The 21,206-nt window shown below is 30.7% G+C and overlaps 1 long non-coding RNA gene across 7 annotated transcripts; it reads right to left on the bottom strand.

The window, feature by feature from the left end:
• Window positions 1–7,751: 7,751 nt before the first annotated feature.
• LOC123221889 lies at window positions 7,752–20,759 on the bottom strand. 7 transcript variants are annotated; one of them, XR_006503318.1, is made up of 9 exons: window positions 20,692–20,759; window positions 19,708–19,794; window positions 13,177–13,279; window positions 12,514–12,685; window positions 11,198–11,274; window positions 11,035–11,110; window positions 10,162–10,286; window positions 9,951–10,039; window positions 7,752–9,050 (listed from the first exon to the last, which is right to left on the bottom strand). It is a non-coding gene; the product is annotated as an uncharacterized LOC123221889 (long non-coding RNA). The 7 variants fall into 7 exon arrangements; XR_006503316.1 differs by lacking the exon at window positions 7,752–9,050 and having other exon boundaries at window positions 9,718–10,039; window positions 10,162–10,294; XR_006503313.1 differs by lacking the exon at window positions 7,752–9,050 and having other exon boundaries at window positions 9,718–10,039.
• Window positions 20,760–21,206: the final 447 nt, after the last annotated feature.

Below are 21,206 nucleotides of genomic sequence, written 5' to 3'. Positions count from 1 at the left end.
TTTTCCAAAATGTCATGTATGACCATGACTGATTGGGTCACAATTATACATAATTACATGAACAGTAGGAGAATAAGGGGTGCACACCTATCCATGTAGGAGAATAAAATATGAACACCTATACAAGTTGAATCATATGCCCATACATCCTCTCAAAAGAAAGTCTATATATCAGTGAATGGATGTATAATAAGATGTGTATAGTTTTTAGCCTGAAAGTAACTTATCAACATCATGTATGCCTATATATAAAGATAGGTATGACCACGAACGATTAGAGAACTAAGATAATGATTTAGGGTTTTCTAAAGAAGATGAATAAGAACTTGAAGATGCACAAACATACACTTGAAAGAGTGACGTCTATACATGAATGAATATCACATGTACACTTGTGAAAGCATTGGGAGTGATTATACTTGCCATTTAGATGAGGTATGCTCGTACATGGTAAAGTGTACAATCAAACATAGAAGAAAACATATGTTTGACTTGGTTATGTAAAGGTAATACACAAAATGAATATAGATGATTTTTAGGATATGAATTAAGACCTTATGAGGTGTTTAGACATGTTATAGAGATAGATAGACAAGTGATACACTTAAATTCGATTGAGAAACCTAAATAGAGATAAATGGATTAGACTGATGTTTGAGAGAATTTCGAGTGATAAGGTATCAATAGGGATTCAACTATCTCGAGAGACATGAGATAAGACGATATTTATAGGATGTAGAGTATGAGATTCTGGGCTAAATTAAAGGAGTACCTGTGACCTAGGAAAACCCATAGATAGGGTATAGTCTATCAATTAGTATCTTTAATGGAGAAAAAATTGTCAGGACTATATGTTTGTCGATTGGCTACTATTGACTAGAACATAGAAATTTTGATGATTAGGGTCTATAGATTAATATGTCATGACTGCGAGCTTGTCAATGTGCAAAGAGATAGGACAACCAAGACTAGAGAGCCTTAAAGATTAGTCACTAAAATAGGTAGGTGATTGCCTTTGTTCAGTTGAGATCCAAGCAGCCTTAGATTGAAATAGAGATAATCTAGGTTGGAAAAGGAAAGGGTTAGATTTGATTTATGGATTGTAAGATAGATCAAACCTACTTGCTAAGTGTTTTCACTCACTCCCTTTCTTTTGATTTTGTAAGTGATAGACATAGAAGTGGCATCGACAAGGTAACTGGTCAATGATGAAGTGACATGTGACTAATGGACTTATAGAATGATAGAATTAATAGACTTTTATTGTATTTGATTATGATTATGATATTGTTAGTACACACATTATGATTTGATTGTTGAGATTTTGATCAAATGTTTGGGGATTTATTTTAATGACTTGATATGGTTTTTATTTTTAACAAAGACTTGACTATTATTCATATATTTTAGATTTGTGCATGTTGATGTTAGCATACGTGAATGTGTATTAAAATAGTTAAATATGCATGATATTGGTCTAATAGCACTCTACATTAAAGGATAGAACTTTTGGGGTTGGGTGTTACATGTGGGTGGACTTTTTCGAGTCTTTTATTGTTTGCTTGGATAAGAAATAGACTGTGAATGCTTTAAGATTCTGTTTCAGCATGCAAAAGTATACGAGCTCCTTTGTCATAGGCTTGTCTATCCCAAAATATTGATATGAAATATATTACCCCAAAATGCATCGGTAAACATTTAGAGATAGTTGAAAAGGAGTGATCCCCAACAAGTCAATCACCCTTTGCATAAAAAGTTGCAAAGGCAAAGTCACCTCATTTGAAAAAGTTACCCACCCTCCAGAGAATCATTGTATGAAGACTTTGTTGGCTCTTGTAACTCAATAAAAGCTCATAACCTTCCTTTATACAAACCAGTTTGGTTGTAGTAAGGGGAAACAATGCAATGGTAACCCTCTTAGGAAAATCCACATTGGCTAAGAACATCTTCCTTCACTATTTTCTCAATTGGAACAACTCTACTAAGATAAGCCCTCAAAGTCACCTTGATGGGAGGCTCCAAAATAGTTCATCTAATGTCTTCCTCCCTTTGTGAACTAGTTGAGATAGAGGATGAGTCTTTTTACTCAACATAACAACAAACACCATCATTATTAGAACTCTTAGAGAACATTTAAGAGATACAAATAAAATGACTCTTAATCAACAGATACTCTAGAGAGCAAAACCATTTAGAAAGCTCTTTCTATGAAATTTTATCTTATGAATGCAATATAAAAAAGACAAAAAGATCTTATCTTGACAAAGGTGGTTAGAGAATGCATGAAATAAGAGAAAACTTCTGTCCAAAGGAGATTGAACTAAAATGGCTAGGTTTTTTCTAAGAATGCCTAAGGAAAACTTATGCATGGCATGGTAGTTTTCTTATAGGCATTTAGAGAAAAAAAGGTAAATAAATCAAATTGTCCAAAGTAGCATCGAGTCACATATTGAGCATCAAATCACTAATAAGAGACATAACCCACAAGATGTAAGATTTTTTAATAAGTTTAATGGGCACATAGCTTGTGCATGTGGCACATTAAATGTTTGGTTTCCACTGCCATCTAAGTAATTGCAAAATCTTGATCAACCACATGGCTTCATTCTATACAAAATAGACAAAGAGTTGTTGCAATACTATTTGCACTCCTGAAACTTGGGACAATTGTTATGCACTTAAAACTTTTCTTCAAAGTAAATGTATAGATACAACTCCTAGCAGCAACTAGCAGTTAGCGAACAAACGCCACCTCACCTCTTAATTTGTATAGCAAAGTCTGAAAATGATATCTTCTCTTCACAATAGAAAATAAAGGCCAATTTTGCTACGATTATAACAATCATCCAATATTAAATGAGTATCTCCTACTATTAAGGAACCATCCTCCTTAAAATTGACAATTGCAATTGAAGAGCAATTATGCTTTTACCATAGCATCCATCACGCCATTAGATACTATACTCTTCTAAAAATTATATGAGTGAGAAGAAAAAGGGAACATCTAAAAATTAGTAGCAATTACTTAGTAGTCCATTGTTACAATGTGTTTCTTTCTACTTATATCGTAAGGTCATCTCATCTAATTAATAGCAATTCTATGGACCTATACTATTGATCTTTCTAGTTGAACCACATCAAATTGTTTACCTCCTATTAACGTGATCATGTATATTAATATTTTAACAACTGAGTCTCCTTAATTTAGTGTAGTTCTCATTGGTGTATACTTTCACACCAACAAACTCTAATATTATGCAAAATTCATTTCATGTTAATTCGAATTTGAAACTAAAATTCGCTTCAAACTCTATGATATCTGTAGATCTCATTAGAGCAAGCGATAGGTCTAATTATTTGATTAGCCCTTAGACGATGCAACTAGAGACTTATACTATCCAACACTGTAACAATTTCCAAAAGAGTAGAAATGTGTGCATTATTTAATTTTACCAAAAGAAATGTGGCAAGTAGTACAGTTAGATTTTAATGCTGAAAGTACTGTTCGCATATAATATTCGAACTACCAAGCTTTAATTCATTGCCTAATAATAAAAATTCATTCGGCAAATACACAATCTTTTTTTTTTTTTCCTCTCTTCTTTTTTATACAAACAGTAAGAACACTCCCAGGAAATTCAAAATTTTTAGTGATTTCTCATCAATAAGTTATATTAATAAAAAGATCCTAGTGAATCGGACAATATTCTCATACAAATCTACACATGATTTGTTTTACGAGTATAATTTATACATAATTCTTTACGTATTGTAGAATGGACAATATTATAGATGAATAGTTCAACTACTTGTTACTGCTTGAATTTTGCATTAATTTTATGATGTGGGTGAATGCATTGATGGTCTGCCTTTAAACTAAACCTAATTTGTAGTAAATGAGGAAGCAGAAGCTTTGCAAATACTACTGTATTTACTTGCGCATAAATGCTCTTTTTTATTATTATTATTTGCATACAATTTAATTTGCCTGACAAATTTTAGGTTTGATCCAATAAATCTATCTCATTATAATTAATGATGAGTTGATGATGCTAGCTCCTAATGGGTCAAATCTATGAAGTATTAATTTTGAAATTAAAGTTATTAATTATATGTGATTAAATTTATAGTGATATTGTTTCAGTTTTCAAAAGGCCTTTCTTTTTTTATTTTTTTTTGTAAATAATTGTCAATTTCTTCTTAATGTTGATTGCAATTAGGAGTGTGAATCCTAGTATTTTAAACCACAGGATTTATTTAACTGCGAAATCCTTAATGCAACTACTTGGACATCAAGGCGGTTTTGAAATAGACAAGCCCCCAGTTGACAGACCTATTTGGGATGTGTATAATTTAATTTAAATCATAAAACTAAATCAAATCGTTTAAAAACTGAGGTTTAATTTGGTTTAGTTTATAAAATTGTTTAATTTGGGTCGATAAATTTTTAAAAAATAGTTTTCACTTTAGAGTCCGGTTTAGACGATTTTCAAATTGAGTCAAACTGTAAACTGTATTTTTTATATATAATTATATTTAACAAAATTTTTTAATAAACAATCAGTGTATAATTTGTTTTTTTCATATTTTTTTTGTCATTATTTTACATATATATTGTATATATATTTTATATTTTTATATTATATTATAGTAAACTATAATTCAATTAAATAATATATATTTAAAAATGAGTACTTTCAATAGGTTCAAATCGTAACCTAAACCATACCGAATTGTATTTTTTTAGTTTAGTTTAAAATTTTTTAAATCTATTTTTTTTAATTTGATTTGAAAGAATTTTCAAATAACACTAAATTAGATTATGCACACCTCTAGGGCCTCGTTCTCCGATGTTATATGTAAAACGCAGTTTCCCGACACTATGTTAGTGTCAAAATTGATAAAGCCTCCCATTTGGAGAGGTCTCGGTTTCTTACGCTCTCCAGTGTCAGTTGTCATAGACTGATTGTCTCCACTATGCCCTTATGCGCCCCTTAACAGAAATTCTCACGCTTACGAGACATCAAAGTGCACCAATGTCATAGGCTCGTAATGCACCAATGCCACCATTGGCAGCGGTACATCAAAACTTGATGCCCTCATGCTTACTAATGCACCAAAGTATAAATATAGAAATATTAGCTATCCCAATCTCGGGCTTGAGTCTCTATTCCATGGACATTCTTTCTACTAGTAGAATTTTTTTTTTAATAAAAAAATATTATTTTAATCGGATTATTCTTTAAAAATTGAACTAATCACATTAAACATACGAAATCTCAAATTCAGTAATTAGACTTATAACTATTACACTAATTAAATTAACAACTTAATTTTAATATATCGTTAATGGTTTTTAAACACATACACTCATACTTGAATATCATTCAAACTACCATTGAGAAATAAAATAAGCGGATTTTGATACGGAAAAAGGTGGGAACAAATGTGATATTTAGATGTCATTACCTGCGCCAACAACAACAATAAATTGAAGAGGGCTTATCTCCTGGTTGTTGGGGCATGAATCCCATTTAATGTTTATTTTAAATGTTGCTTACTCATGGATACCGAACCGACAGTCTTCAAGTGTCCAACACCACAAATCAAATTAATGACCTCGTATTCTGAATCTCAAATCTTTTTCTTTTTACTCTTTTTTGCTTGTAATTTAATGCTCCTCTAACATTGTGTTGCGTACCTAGACCACATTCCTCACTTTATAGTGCTTGACATTTGTTATAATGACTGTTTCCCACTCAAGGTTTGATTCAAAACCAACTTTCCACCCATCAACTATCGAAAATTTAAATATTTATCTATTTATTAAATTTCATTGATGCTATTAAGGGTAAAATTATCATTTAATAAAAATATTTAAAAAAATAAATTCATCACATTCTCCCTAGGTTTAAAAACTAACAATTTTCCCCAACTTAAAGTTTGAAAAAAGACTATTTCGGCCCTATGGTTTATATTTTCTTCTTTATCGCTTCTCTTATGACTAGAGCCAACCAACCTCCTCCCTCCTATCTCCTGGACAAGGACGAATCGTCAACCAATCGAAGGTCGATCGATGCACAGATTTGTGACACCGCACAGACAAATCATTGATCAACCTCTAGTTGACAGACGATTTGTTCTCATCTGAAAGATGGGAGGGAGGGGGTTGGTCAGCTTCAGTCACCGAAGAAGCAGAAAAGGAGAAAATGCAAACCCTAAAGGGGAAATAGTCATTTTTCAAACTTTTAGATTACAAAAATTGTTAGTTTTTAAACTTGATGGGAAAATGTGATGAATTATAGTTTTTGAAATATTTTTATTAAATGATAATTTTACTCTTAAAAATAATAATAAAATTTAACAGACAGGTAGATATTTAAATTTTCGATAGTTAGCAAGTGAGAAATTGGTTTTACATCAAACCTTAAGTGGGAAATAGTTATTTGCCCTTCATTATATCTAATACTGGGTTCCCCTTCAATTTCTTAATTAATTTTTGGATAACTAAATAATAATCATATACATTGAGCAAGATCAGTCATTTTTTTATTTTGATGTCGAATATTTGAATAATAATCAACTTTGAGGGTTTCATCTATATCCCCAAATAAAAATTGTTGGTGGAATATTATGGAAGTCATCTTACCCCAAAACATTTTAATTTCCTTCTAAAACCATTGTATAAACCATTCATATCTTCATCTCCATCACTACCACCATCACCAATAGAGTTACCATTCATACCTTCTAAAGTACAAAATTATATATTATCATAATAGGATAGATCGAAATGGTAAATTTTGTTATTGTTTTGGATCGGTAAAAGGGTAAAATGATATTTTTCCATGTGAGGGTAAAATGAGATTTTTCAACAATTTTGCCAAATTTTAAAGATTATATTTGTACATTTAACTTCGAAATAGCCAATTTTACTATGTTTTGGGTTGGCATAGAGTAAATTGATAATATATTATGCAAGATAAATTAATATTTTACCATGCAAACGGTAAAATGATATTTTATCATGCAAGAGGTAAATTAATTTTTTCCATTATTCATGCCAAATCTTTTTTTAAGATTGTATTTTAAAATTTAATTATGAAATTTCTAGTGAATTTAGTTATGATTTTACCATTTTAGTATTGATTAAAATGACATGCTTTATTATTGTTTTGATTTCATATGAAAGCAAATGGATGAAGATTGATGATAATAGAATGATATATGTTAGAGATAAAGAGAAAATGGTAAAAATCCTTTCGACCAGGATGTTCCAAGAGTTAGTTCAATTAATGAGCAAATGTTTTCATATTGATCATAAGTAGAACAATATTTAAATAAACATAAAACCAAAATATGTCAATAGTAAAAGGTTTATCCCGATAATAGATGATGAAGATGTTAATTATCTTATTAGTCCTTCAAAATAGTTGAGATAAACATTCAGCTTATATTACAAGTACAGCTAAATTGAGAAAAACTTGTCTTGAAACCACCAACATTAATATTCAACACTCGTGTAACGATGTAGTAGATGATAATAGTTTACAAAGGGTTGAACAATCACATAATTATGTAGTAAACAATGATATTTTACCAAAAGTTGCGTATGTCAGATTAAACATCAAATAAAATGTTGATGAGATTGAGACAGTGAATATGCAATAGATTGGAAACTGTGGAGAATTTGGTATGGGGAAATAAAGAAAAGGTTATGAATTATGGTTCCTTTGATCATAGTCATAAAATGGATGATATTCTCATTTGAGACTCTATATTCAACAAAATATCAATGTTAATTATGGTACTAAAGGTGCAAATAGTTTCAATCATGCAAGTCTAGTTAACGTTAATATAACACCAAAGGTCAAGAATCTCCTAGCCGTCCATTTAATTGGCTACCTCTTGTTCCTAAGCAGTCATTGACATCTAATACCCAGGGAACGAAGGGTGACAAATAGTCTTTTAAAGCAAATGATATTTTCTTAATAAAAAAAAAAAATTGTTTGCACAATACACTCAAATGACATGCTTTGGAAAATAGATATCAATATAAAATTAATAGATTCATAATACCTAGATGAGAGATAAAATGTTTTCATGAACAATGTAAATGGCGTGCACATGTGATAAGGTTGGAAGGTTGCAACTATTTTCATGTTTGTCGTATGGATACTTAGCATGTATGTTTGAGAGATGAGATACTGCCACATCATGGACAAGTAAGGGCCAAATCATTAGGATAAATATTAAAGACATTGTTTGTAATGGTTAACCGTGTATATTGGTACAAGGAAATCATTATTGACATGATTGATTGGTATAAAATTAATATATTATATATGAAGGCATGATAGGTAAAAAACTAGACACTGCAAACATTAAGAGGTATGTCAAAGAAACCATTCATATTATTATCAAAAAACTGCTACAATAGATTGCTCTATTAAGGTATTCCAAAGTAACATTCATCTAGCGATCTACATTGACAATGTCTTCTTAAATAGTAGATATCTTAGAACTTTATTTATTGATGTAGACAAGGATAATAAAAATCAGATTTATCCATTGGTTTTCAATGTGGGAGACATGAAAGATACTTAATCTTGAGTTTGGTTCCTTCCACATTAAGGGATTATATTGGTTCAGTATCAGAGTCAACAATAATTTCGTACTACTATATTAGTATCATAATTGCAATTGCTAATGTATTCTTAGATGTACACCATGGTTGTTGTTATCACCTCAAGTCAAACATGAAAATAAAATACAAAAGAACTGAGAAATTTAAAGGTTGTATTAAAAAGTTGTCAAGGCATATAAATTGTTAGATTTTCAAAATGCAATGAAGACACTTTATAATGTCAATGCTAAGACAAGATTGTAACTTTATAACATGGGTTACAAGTGATGGTTAAAAGTATATTTTCTAGGTCTACAATATAAGAGATTTATACTTACATCACAACTCGATTGACTAAAAGTTATCATTGACAACAACTTAAACTCGACAAAGGAAGAAGATGAAGGGTGAAACTAGTGACAACCTAAAATTGAGAACGAAGAAAGTAAGGATTAAAGGAAAGAGACACATGTGGATTTTTATACAATTTAGATATTTAATGTGTGTTTTTACAATTTGAAATTATATAGTAATTTTGAAAAATAAATTGATCATTTCACTTCCTAATAGTATTAGGATTTTTTAGTAATAGAATTTGATTTTAGGTAAGAAAATATTATTTATACCATCTAAAGATAAAAATGTGTTTTTAGGCCAAACCTTGGGTGGAAAAATGTAATTTACTCTTTTTTTTGTCTTTTTTTTTTTTTTTTTTTTGAGTTCATTTCAACAAGTATAGTTGATAATAAGTAAAATTATATATATAAATAATAGGTATAGACCTATATACCTATGATAACATATCACTATTATTATTTTTAAATTAAAATCATTTAATCATATAATAACACGTTATTTTTATATTCAAATTTGTATTTATTATTTATGCACATAATAAAATTGGGCGATAAAAAATTGTTTCATTGTTCAATTATAAAATGGTAGACCAAAAATGCCCTACATATGTGAGAAGATGGAATATTTTACTTCTCTCATTGTAAGAATAGTCAACGGAAACAATTTCTCCTCTTATAGTACGAATGGGCGAAAAACCAAAAATATTTCACCTTCTATAATATTTTCTTTTCAAATTTTAGGATATTAAAATTACGTATATATAATGAGTTATGAATACTAATTTATGTACTAACAAACATGTTTTTTATTGGGTAACTCTACTTTGAGGTACCAGGGAAATATCTTGGATCTAAGAAGGCCTATTTTAATTGACATGTTAAACAATAATTCTCTCCGACAATATCAGTTATGGTGGGGAAACTTGAAAATCAACAGTAAGAAAAGAACTCGGAAAGTTTGTAATTACCGCGTTTTTACGGGGAAATACACTTGATCAGCAAAATGTCAAATGCCAGCAGGTCTCATTTGTTAGGCTCCTTTCTGATGATTAAGATACTGCAGCATTCACAAAAAGCATGGTAAACTCTTGGTGGCAGGCATGACAACAACAATAACAATATCTAAGTGTTTATAACAAAAGTCCCCCTCAGTCGTAGCAATAACAGAAATCTCCCTACCGTTAAGGTTTTTGATCTCTACATAAACGATTCTAACAGCTTACTAGCGGCAGAGGGATTCCTGTGATTTCTGAAATCTCAGAGGGACTCTATAATTTGATTAAACTTCAGGGGGTCAAATAAACCTGTAATACTAATATGATGAGTTCATTAGCAGTTGCAATGAAGAAATATCATAACATAAATTATTAAGAGATGGTGAAATTTTGATGAAATATTTCATAAACATTAGCTGAAATCAACTTCAACTGATTTTCTAGAATGTGACATGGTAAAAAATTGATTACGCCAGACAATTCTGTTCCTATTTTTTCAAAGAAATACTTCTATAGCAACCAAAACAAAAAGTAGAAACAGGCTATTAGCTGGTGACAAATTTTATACTCTCAAATACTTCATTTTCAGCACGAGGCAGTGCAACCAACAAAAGAAAACTTATACATCTTCCTCAATTGAAAGTCTAAGTACCTTTACCAACTAAATTTTCTGCCTCCACATATACATACGTTCATCTTCAAGAGTTAGGCACATACGTGCATACACATGAAACATCAAGGCTTCAAACGGTAACAAAATAGGATGTGATTTAATTTTTTTTTGTTTTCATGTTTCAGGAATGCTAACATGAATTGATAATTAATTGTTGAAACATTATCTAACTGCTTCAACAGCTCAAACTATTTTAAGCAGTAACTTAACAGTGCCAGAGTAGGAAATCAAACGGTCCCATGTTGTAATTAGATATATATATTCTCATGATTGTATTAGATCCACAAGCATTGCACTTCAATAGTTGTGTTAGAGCTGATATATTGCTATGAAGGCATAACCTAGAAGCTTAAGTTTTGCTATAAGAAAACAAATGTAACTTACCAAGAGAAGATACTGTCCCATCCATCCAACAGCTAGAACCTGGAAGAGGAAAACCTTAACAGCTGGCCAAAACTTACTGCAACAAGACATCAAAGTATAACATTTAAAAACAGCACAAGCACATTAACCCAGTTCAATGTTTATTATTGGTACAGGAACTAACCCAAGATTTTCAAGATTATTCCCTAGTGGCCAACGTACAAACAAGAAAAAGAGTCCAAGAACAAAGCAACCAGTACCCTGCAGAAGAAGGAACAAGGATGAACTATATAACACAACTCCATCTACAGATGTATATAACTTTTAAAAATGATACCATTCTCAAGCATTATCTTTTGGTGTCCAACACTCAAATATGCATATCAAAGGTAGCAATGAGCTTGATCTTCCGTAAAAGAGTAATGCCACATCCAATGTAACCAACTAAGACCAAACTATTAATATTCATGGTAGTCAAATTACATATCGTATAGTGTATTGAACATTTAATTTTTCATATCGTGTATTGCATATTGTATCGTAGGATACATTTTTTAAAAATAATAATAATAAAATAATAAAAAATTATAATTGTCACATCATATTGGAAAATGATACAAACAGCCTCTAACATTCTAAAATTTCTTTGATACACCACCACGTCATCACTTTTCCAAAAAAGGGTATCAATCTGTATAAGTAATATGTATTGTATCAAATGATACGTACACCTACTATATCGTACCAATTTTGATACATATTAAAATAAGTATTGTTTTCTATTTGTATTATATTGTATTGTATAATACATATCATGTATTGTATAATACGTATCGTGTATCGTAAGATATTATTAACTGTGTTAATATCTTCTCCATGAACAATTAGTTGCTTCATGATAACTCTCTCTTCAATGGGTAGCATTGCCAAAGACTTTGAAGACCAAAGTGGGTGATACAAACCCTGTTACAGTGAAGCAGGGCAGAAGCAAAATTTTGGAAGAATGATGCACTCTTGTTTAGCTGACAAATAATTATGCTCAAAATACAACAGTTCTCTTGCTTGGCCTCTATTAATGTGCATATTATTTTGAATTTGGTGACGTGCTTGAATTAACATTCCTCACATGCACTCTTGGAATTATCACCAGGCCTTAGTGCCTTAATGTCCAAGGACAGTACAATTAATACCCATGGTCACAGGATATAAAAATGGTTCTGATATTAGATAGTTCAGACTACTAGTTTTATACTAAGCCAACAGAAATGCTTAGTTTGCCACTGGATACTGCACTTGTCCAGGGTGATAAACGGGGTGGCTGTCCAGGAGAGTTGTCTTCCAACATTGCATAATTAGTTCCTGTGTCACCTTGGGTTTTTCTTTAAGCCTTAACTCATCTACAAATATCTAACCTAAATGAGTTTCTACCAGAAAAAGAAAAGCAAAATAGGAAAGGAAATTATCCCTATGGATTTAGCAAGAAATCTGCCAATGTGATACCTTGTAGTTACTAGTAAAGAGCATCCAAGTAGACTGCCAACCAAGCAAAAGGGCCACCTCTGTTAACCAAATTATCTGATCTTATAATTCCTGGTGCAAGCAATCTTTTATCAAAGTAAGTTACAGCAAGAATGTGAAAAAGATGCCAAAACCAATGAGGCCAATCCAACCTCTGCAAATGAAAGACAAAATTTCTGAGATATAAACCAAATCCTAATCTCACAAGTGAAATAATGTTGAGAACAACAGATAACAAGTAATAAAGAAATTCCAAAAGTAACACTTCAAAAAACTTTTCAGCAGAAATATGAAAAAATAAGTGGGAGAAGCATTTAGTTTTTCCTTTTCTGAATTTTACATATCAAACTTGTGTCCTTAATAAAACAGAAAAAAAAGAAAAAGCTGTCTTCTTGATGATAATACCCTGGCACAAATAATGGACAAAAAAGTTGAAGACAAAAGCTAAACAGGTTCAAGATTAAAATGGAAATTCTAAGACAAATCATTCAGTCACTGATAAATAAAAGCTTCAAAAGTGCAAAAATAATACAAAAAGATATTGTCATATACAATTATAATGATGCCAAGAAATAAACTCTATTCTTGTTGAAGTGGATTTTTATTCTTAACACATAACAAAACATTAGAAGAACAAACATTTACCTTAGAGACTCATATTTCTTTTTTCACTTTCTCTACAATGCTTCCCTCCATTGTTTGAACTCCTATTGCCGTTGAACCTTGAGATATAACTTTGCCTAAAATACTTCACATCAATGAGTTTTTAAGAGTCAAGTTCACAACTTTCAAAGTAAATGTACTTACGGATATCCATGTTACAACCTTGCAAGATCTTGGATCTTTCATAATATATATATTGAAAAGCATTCATACCTAGAACTTGTGGAGTGAAGAAAATTATAAATAATGGAGGTGTACTTGAAAATGTGTTCAATAGTTGTTCAAAGTAAGTTATAAATTGTCACACCCCACATTGTTGGCAAATGAAAATTTTGGTCAATTTATAAAAATGTGTTTTGGCGAAAGATACTCGGGTGAGACTTAAAAGCAAAACAATGTGGGCTAGACCCAAAATAGACAATATCTACTTGGTTAGGTCTAGACCTTAACCTTTAAATTGTACTAGTTCAGACCCAACCAAATAGATATTGTTTGTTTTGGACCTAACCTACATAGATTTGCTTTTAGGCTTCATGCAACCGACCTTACTCAAAACTAGTTTACACTTTTATTTGCTAGCGATGTGAGATTTGACATTATTATGACAATAAGATTAGGCCCAAAATTAGTTTTGTTACCAAGTCAATTATAATAGAATAGATTTGGGCTTTACCCTATCAAAAAATACTTGAATTAGGATTATGTAGTAGCAACTAATAATTGATATGCACAAAATTTGTGAGAAAAACATTAATGAAAGTCTTGTGCTTTTTCTCTTAGGCTCAAGAGAGTGAGTGTTTTTTTCACTTAATAGATTTCCATACCACATATCACTTCTTAGATCTAAACAGTTCATAGATTTTAGTTCCTTTGCCTTTTTTTTACCCCCCTTAAGAAATGTATTGCCTTGCTTGCTTTCTATGACCTAAAACACTTCTAAGAAACAATTTTACATATTTACCTCACAAAGATTAACACCTAGCAATTTATAAATGTATATATGATATGTTATAAACTGATACGGATCTAATGTGAATTTGTGAATTTTATTAATATTAAAATAAAATAATGTTGGCAACAAGAAGTATCAACTCTTCCCCAAAGCCCTTAGCCTCCCAATCAACCAAAGTTTGTTCAAACAAATCCAAATAACAACAATCTCCATTTCCTTCAATCCAATCACTTCTATTTATTCTGCCCTTATCTAACTTTCAAATTCAAGTATTATCCAAATTATTTATTTTATCTTAATCTTAAATATATTATCATAATCTTAAATATCTTATCCTAACATTTTCTTAATTGATTAATTAAAATTTATAATACTATTATACCAATAATTATTATCTAATCAAATCCTAACATTTTCTGCTCATTTGAAACTCACCTTGTCCCTAAGGTGGCAAAACTGGATAACCTTTTTTTTTTAAATGTTTCTTTCTACCCAACTTGAAAAAATCTCACTCATTTTGCCACTGATCAGAAAAGTCAACCTCATAGTGTTCACCATCGCTAGAAACATCATTCTGGGATTATTCTTCCTAAGCAATGTCACATGTTAAACATAATCCACTGTCAAGAATGCATCAAAAACTTCAGATCCAACCTTGATCTCATCATCTTCTTCATCAATCACTGCTCCTTTTATGACTTCCTCATACAACAGCAATGGTGGTTAAGTTTTGATCTTGTTATCTTTCTCCTCAATCACCTTCCTTTTCATAATCTTCTTCCATTCCTTCAAATACCCTTTCATTGCCTTAATTCCATTAGTCATATATCCAAACTAGATTCCATGGCTTCCAACTTTTCCTTCACTGCCTCCAAAATCTTTTTCACGTCAACTCTATTATTCATCCTTTTCTAATTATTGCCCAAATCTTACTGCTCTAATACCAAATTGATAAGGATCGAATGTGAATTTACGAATTTTATTAATATTAAAATAAAACAGTGTTGGCAACAAGAGATGCCAACTCCTCCCCAGAGGTCTTAGCCTCTTAATCAGCCAAAGGTTGCCAAAAAAAAACCCAAATAACAATAATCTCCTTTTCCTTTAATTCAATCACCTCTATTTATTCTACTCCTTCGGACTTTCAAATTCAAATATTATTCAAATCATTTATTTTACCCTAATCTTAAATATAAGATTAGGATAAAAATTTGATTTGAATAATATTTGAATTTGAATTACAAATATTGGTCAAATAAATAGACCTGATTGGATTGCGAGAAGGAAAGAGTATTGTTATTTGGTATTTTGGGTAACCTTTGGCTAATAAAGAGGCTACAACCTTTAGGGAAGAGTTTACACTTCTTGTTGTCAACATTATATTATTAAATATTAACAATACCTATGTTGGGTTCCTATCAATTAGTATCAGAGCAGGTGAGATTTGGGTATGGCTAAGAAGAGGATGGTGAATAAAGGTATTGATATGCAGAAAATTATAGGAATGGTGATGGATAAGTTGGACGCCATAGATGTCAATTTGGATCGTTTGGCTAGAGGTTTGGAGCAATGAGAAAGCACATGAAGGTGATAGAACTTTGATTAAACAAGTTTATACCAAGAGAAGAAAGCAACAAGTCAACAAGTTTATACAAGTTGTAAACGCCAGATATGAAGAAGCAGGAGAAGAAAACGTAAAGCCAGGAAGCAAGAATGAAAAGCCAATTAATAAATAACCTATTGTGGAAAATTTTATAAATTGAGAAATGAGGCTTTGACTTTCTCAAGCAAACATTAGATTCCAAAATTTTCCCTTTGTTAGAGTTTACATTTAAGTTGTTTTGTATGAGTTCACATTTTGCATATAAGATTTGAACTAAGCTTCTTTGAGTGATACAGATTGATGAGATCCTTCTTTAAGTTTGAAAACTTCTTTCATTAATTGAATTGTTATAATGGTGATAACTCCTACCATTTTAATATTGATTATTTGAGGTGAGGAGGCTATAATTCTGAAGATTTGTTGGCACAGCAAATGCTGAAATCACAATAGTGGTTCACATAAATTCGGCTCTAGGTTCGTATCAGAAGGACTTAAAGGTGTTGTCTTTTAACAATGATGACAAAGAAGAAATAATGGTGGAACTGGAGTTGCCGATGACGAAACACACAAACTCGATTCTAGTCTAAAACGAAAGATCGACAAATTCTAACAATGAGACATTAGATTCTAGTGAAACCCAACCATCGAAACTTGATTGTGCACATCTCTACCTTGCACTTCTACAAAGGGAGACAAAATTGGAAAAGAATGAAAAGGATGATCTGAAAATGGCGAAACAAATAATGAAAGAGAAGAATTGGGTCATACAAAACCAACCTAGTCCAAAAACCCATCTAATCAACCCATTTCTCAATAACAACCCATCCGATTTGCATTAGGTGTTAATCATCACCCAAGCCAACATATTTATAACCATTAGTCCAAGCCACTAAACCACTCCCAATCAAACTCAAACACAACTTGTTAACCAAACCCAACCATAAGACCTGACCTAAAACCTAATTAGATTAACCCAAAGACAATTTACCCTTTAGACCCAACCATTAACTTGTTATGTGTAAACACGACATTTTCCAATTATACAAAGCCCACCTTGAGGACAAAGTGGTTTTCAAATAGGAGGGTAATGTTAGGATTCAATAATTATAATCATTAATTAAGAAAATATATTATTTGAATAAAATCTTTAACTAGGATAAAATCTTTAAAACTATGATATAATATCTGAGATTAAGATAAAATATTTGATTTGAATATTATTTGAATTTAAATGAAAGATTTTGGTATAACAAATAGAGGTGATTGAATTGAGGGAAGGAGAGAATATTGTTATTTGGTATTTTGGACAACCTTTGACTGATAGAAAAGCTACGGCCTTTGGGGAAGTGCTAACAACTTTTGTTATCAACATTATTTTATTAAATATTAATAATATTTGTGTTGAGATCCTATAATAAACATTTGTAAATTGATCAATAACAATAATTAATGGTAATATTAATTATAATACCTAAGTATCAATTATTTTACTTAAAGATCAATCATTTTACTTAAAGATCAATCATTTTAATTTACAATTATTGACAAGTCGGTGACCAATATAGTCAATCAACAACATCATTGGAATAATCCAACAACACTATTGGTATCAGAATGATCATCTCTATAATCTATCTATTTGTGTATCTTTCAACAGTAATATTACTGACGTATGGCCAAATTTGGAGAAAAAGGGATTTTGCAGCCAAATCTTTCCTTTCAGATCTGGTCAGATAATACCTCTATTGCTACCAAAGCTTTAATGAACAGAAAGATCATTCAAAGAGAGTCATCTGACACCAAAAGTTGTCACAAAATGCTTTCTGATGACATTGTTGATCATCCCATTCTTACAATCAATTAAGAACTTTACCAATCTCACTATTAAATTTTTTTCCCAAATAAACTAATTTCACTTTAGCAATACTTTATTGTCATTCAATAATTTCATATCATTTTATATTTGTTATAAAATCAGAGTTTTTTAGTAGAATAAAACTAAACGTATAAACAAATTATACAAACTTATTTGTACAAGTTGTAGTGGCAACTAGTGATTGGCAATGTGATTATTTACTTTTTCTTTCATTTCAAAATCATCCAATCAAATGTTTCCGCCTCAGTTTATACGGATAATTTTATTCAATTTGTTGATAAATATAATATTACTCTTTTTAGTAATATAATTTACATATTACTAAAATCTTCATATTTTAGATGAAAGTTACAAAGTATTACTTTTTATTAATTAAGATTTATTTGCATGAAAAAAGAAGTGACAAATTATAAAAATAACTTATATATTAAATTTGATGAGATTAAGATAAAAGTGAAACTTAAAACACAGCTTAGACTTGATGAACTTCCATTCGGTATTCTTCCTAAAAAATATTTTTAAAACAATAATTTCTTTTAGGCTAGCTAACCTGGTAGGGCATTGTCTAATAAAATATTCATCATCTGAAAGGATGTAAGATAAATAATAATCCTACTTATATCAATTTTCATATTATAATCAGCTTCTATTTATGATTCTATTACATTAATCCAAAATTATTAAATTACACCTAAATTTAATATTTATCATCCTTAAGGACAATAAGCAATTTATAAGAAATAATTGTGTTATTTTTAAATTTAACAGAAAAAGGGGAGATAATATCCTAATAAGGTTAGTTTAATTCTAAAGGAATTATAAGCAATACAAATTATTTCACTTAGGATTATCTTTTAAATGAAATCCTAGCACAGCCTAAAGATGGCCAGAGCCCATATAACACAAAAAACGACTGAGTCTGAGCATAATCATTGACTCAAATACATGTATCTTTGAATACACTAACTACAACATCTTCTCCATTATTCACCATAACATTCACTCCATAACACTATCAAACGGAGATCTTTTACAATCTTCAAGGTTATGCAAGGTTATAACAAGATTCTCCCTAGAAGTTATCACTTTTCAAGTCATGAGCTCAACTCCAAAAACCCAAAGAGGTGATGCACATAGCAATAATTCTTTATTTTAGGGTTTAACAAGGGTTGCAATTTCAAACAGTTAACAGTATTAGTTAAGCCAAAAAAGAACTGATTCATTGATGCAACTTTATTTCTCCAATATTCTGTTGCATGTCAAGTATAAAACCACCTCAAAAATTCCGTAAGCCTGCAATCTCCTCAATAACACAATTCTCAAACAGCACCCAAGAGCAAATCTTTTTCCTTGCTCCAAAAACATATAATTTCTCAAAATAAAAGGATCATACGAAGCAGGTTCCAAAAACAATAGAGTTGCTAAATAAAAATCATATGAAGCAGGTTCTAATATATGTTAACTTTTTTTCTTTGGGCAAAGTCTTCCATCCAATAGATTATAAATGCATGTTCTATTAATTTTGACACAGTTTTACCACAATAAAGATAGCCGAATTTAATACAAACTACTAGTCATGGTTTAAAGCACTAACCAATCAAGAAACAGCATTATATAGGCAATAATTACTTCATCTGACAATAGACTAGCAGAAAATTGAATATCACAGCAATAGCATATTCATTTCCCACATAAGAACTCTAGAAAAATATGCAAATAGATAGTAGAATTTGAACTAATTTGAGTGAAAAACATGCAAACAGTTGTGAAATTTGAACAAACTTGAGTAAAAGCATGCACACAGAAGTTAAGAGAAACAAAAAGAAAAATTTAGTTTTATCAATTTGAATGATTGATGCAAAAAAAAAAAAACTGTTTAACAAAACACATTGGTTTGGGTCATTAAAAGTGCATGATCTTCAGAATGATAGGAGTCTTTGGAAATCAATTCCCCAACAGTTGTAGACAATGATTATCATGTTTCAAGACACCAAACATTATGCACAGAGAAGCCATGATGAGCAAGATATAGTAGCATGTGAACATGATTACTTTCACAAGAGCACACTAAACAATCCTTACTTTTTTGGTCGTTTATTTCATAGGCCATCTTGATGACTACAGTTATACTCCGTCGAAAGCAACAATCAAGTAGCACTTTTCAATCAACTGCAAAACACATTGATAAATGTCACAAAATGACACAGAAACACTAAATTGAATATAAATTTCAACTTGAAACAATCTGAATAATAAAAAAACACAATAAGCTAGGAAACACATTATAAAGAATTACAACCAAAAAAGGAAATGGCATATGACTAATAACCTTTTGACTACAACGAACAAATCCATTTCCATTCACTTCTATATAACCGCAAGTTTGTTTTCAAGTCAAATCAGTTCGAGAAATCAATGTCCCAAATTAATTTCTATTTTTTGTGCCTGAATTTCTATTATGATTGCCATATATTCAAACAGTACAAATCATGCATCTGGGTGTGCATAATAAAGTTAATTTTCAACTAATAGCATCTTCTACAAAAGCACGCATTGAATGTGCCTCCAAACCCACTTTTAATGTTCACACGCACAATCTAACTCCATTTTTAACCCAACAAAAGAAAAAAATAACCCTTCAAATGTTGTTTCTGAAATCAATAAATTTTAGCTACACTCTGAACACTCAAAAACACACATAAAAGCACAATTGACAATAAAAAAAGCACTAAAGCAAAACTATTAAAGCTATTTTTTAACTTTCAATTCAATTTTAAGTCATTCTTAACCCAAAAAAGAAAAAATACTTCAATTAAACTTTAATCTTTTTCAACCGAACACTAAAAATCAATGAGACATTGTAAAATAAAATTAAGTCTGCCAAAAGAACTTCCAATCTCACAAAAAACAAAATCAAATGCAAAAATGTTGAGCTATGCTTGACATGGATTAACAAACGACAACAGTCAATCAGAACCGTTAAATAAAAATCAATTCATTGGAACGAAAAAAGAAAAAGAAAAGGATGATCAAAAAATTTTAAAGGATGAGTACACATGTATTTACCAAGAAGTGAAGTCATCGGAGTAAGACAGTCGAAGAAGAAGAGATGTGATTGTGAACTCTACTGTTTCATTTAATTATTATTAAATGCCCATTTTTTGCCACTTTACCCGATTACCCGAATACTAAAGGGCCGGTTAGAATTTCAATTATGAATCCAAGTATTTATGTCTAAGGGTAATATCGGAAATTACTGTAACCCTTTATGTAATCTTTGAAAAACTATAGATATGCAACCCCCCTTTTTTTCCCTGGCCCACGAAGTACAACTAGTGAAATTGCGGGTTATGTAAAGGGCTTTACAGTAAGGTCTGTAAGCATGATTTGTTTAAAAAAATAATTAAAACTATAACAATTTATAATCCACTAAGGGCTCCCGAAGGCACAATATAAGTGTCATGTACCATGCCACGAGCCTAGCGATGCTCCATTCTTGCAAGTGGACCTGACTCAACTCTACCTGTAAGGCACAATAAGCCATACCAAATTGGGCTCAACATAGCTCTATATAGGCCACT

Source organism: Mangifera indica, chromosome 7 (genome assembly GCF_011075055.1).
Source record: "Mangifera indica cultivar Alphonso chromosome 7, CATAS_Mindica_2.1, whole genome shotgun sequence".
NCBI lineage: Eukaryota > Viridiplantae > Streptophyta > Magnoliopsida > Sapindales > Anacardiaceae > Mangifera > Mangifera indica.
Note: the sequence above shows the minus strand (reverse complement) of the source record. Positions and strands in the feature narration are given on the sequence as shown.